The sequence below is a fragment of the Arachis ipaensis genome, chromosome B7 (genome assembly GCF_059453495.1).
Source record: "Arachis ipaensis isolate K30076 ecotype BB chromosome B7, ASM5945349v1, whole genome shotgun sequence".
NCBI lineage: Eukaryota > Viridiplantae > Streptophyta > Magnoliopsida > Fabales > Fabaceae > Arachis > Arachis ipaensis.
Window position 1 is genome coordinate 17,578,544 of NC_142442.1, and position 1,748 is coordinate 17,580,291.

A 1,748-nucleotide genomic window follows, 5' to 3' on the forward strand; every position below is an offset into this window, starting at 1 on the left:
CTTACTTGTTAAGAAAGATTCAAACTTTGAGTTCTAGAATCATATCTTGTGATTTCTTGTGAATCAAGTCATTAATTGTGATTTTTAAAATCAAATCTTTTTCAAAACTAATTTCAATCATATCTTTTCAAAAATATCTTCTTATCTTATCTTTTTCAAAATTTAATTTTAAAATATCTTTTCTAACTTCTTATCCTCTTATCTTTTCAAAATTGATTTTCAAATTTGTTTCAACTAACTAACTAACTTTTTGTTTGTTTCTTATCTTTTTCAAAACTACCTAACTAACTCTCTCTCTCTCTCTCTAATTTTCGAAAATATCTTCCCTCTTTTTTCAAAAATTCTTTTTAATTAACTAATTATTTTAATTTTTGATTTTTTATTTTCGAAAATTACTAACCTTTTTCAAAAACTATTTTTGAAAATCACTAACTCTTTTTCAAAAATTATTTTCGAAATTTTCCCTCTCTCATCTTATTCTATTTATTTATTCATCTACTAACATCTCCTCACCTCACATCTCTGCTCTCCTCACCCTTGTGTTTCTTTCCTTACATTACATTCTTTGTCCTCTTCCTTTCTTCGACTCACACAGGGACTTCTATACTGTGGTATAAAGGATCCCTATTATTATTATTATTATTTTTTCTGTGCCCTCTTCTTTATCATATGAGCAGGAGCAAGGACAAGAATATTCTTGTTGAAGCAGATCCAGAATCTAAAAGGACTCTGGAGAGGAAACTAAGAGAAGCTAAATTACAACAATCCAGAGAGAACCTTTCAGAAATTTTCGAACAGGAAGAGGAGATGGCAGCCGAAAATAATAATAATGCAAGGAGGATGCTTGGTGACTTTACTGCACCAAATTCCAATTTACATGGAAGAAGCATCTCCATTCCTGCCATTGGAGCAAACAACTTTGAGCTGAAACCTCAGCTAGTTTCTCTGATGCAGCAGAACTGCAAGTTTCATGAACTTCCATCTGAAGATCCTTTTCAGTTCTTAACTGAATTCTTGCAGATATGTGATACTGTTAAGACTAATGGAGTAGATCCTGAAGTCTATAGGCTCATGCTTTTCCCTTTTGCTGTAAGAGACAGAGCTAGAGTGTGGTTGGATTCTCAACCCAGAGATAGCCTGAACTCTTGGGACAAGCTGGTCACGGCTTTCTTAGCCAAGTTCTTTCCTCCTCAAAAGCTGAGCAAGCTTAGAGTGGATGTTCAAACCTTCAGACAGAAAGAAGGTGAATCCCTCTATGAAGCTTGGGAAAGATACAAGCAGCTGACCAAAAAGTGTCCTTCTGACATGCTTTCAGAATGGACCATCCTGGATATATTCTATGATGGTTTATCTGAGCTATCAAAGATGTCATTGGATACTTCTGCAGGTGGATCCATTCACCTAAAGAAAACGTCTGCAGAAGCTCAAGAACTCATTGACATGGTTGCTAATAACCAGTTCATGTACACTTCTGAGAGGAATCCTGTGAATAATGGGACACCTATGAAGAAGGAAGTTCTTGAAATTGATACTCTGAATGCCATATTGGCTCAGAATAAAATATTGACTCAGCAAGTCAATATGATTTCTCAGAGTCTGAATGGAATGCAAGCTGCATCCAACAGTACTCAAGAGGCATCTTCTAAAGAAGAAGCTTATGATCTTGAGAACCCTGCAATAGCAGAGGTGAATTACTTAGGTAAACCTTATGGAAACACCTATAATCCATCATGGAGAAATCATCCAAA

At 35.0% G+C, this 1,748-nt stretch overlaps 1 non-coding gene across 1 annotated transcript; it reads right to left on the reverse strand.

The window, feature by feature from the left end:
- Positions 1-1,203: 1,203 nt before the first annotated feature.
- LOC148550471 (small nucleolar RNA R71) lies at positions 1,204-1,311 on the reverse strand. The gene has a single exon (XR_015893685.1). It is a non-coding gene; the product is annotated as a small nucleolar RNA R71 (small nucleolar RNA).
- Between the last annotated feature and the right edge of the window lie 437 nt (positions 1,312-1,748).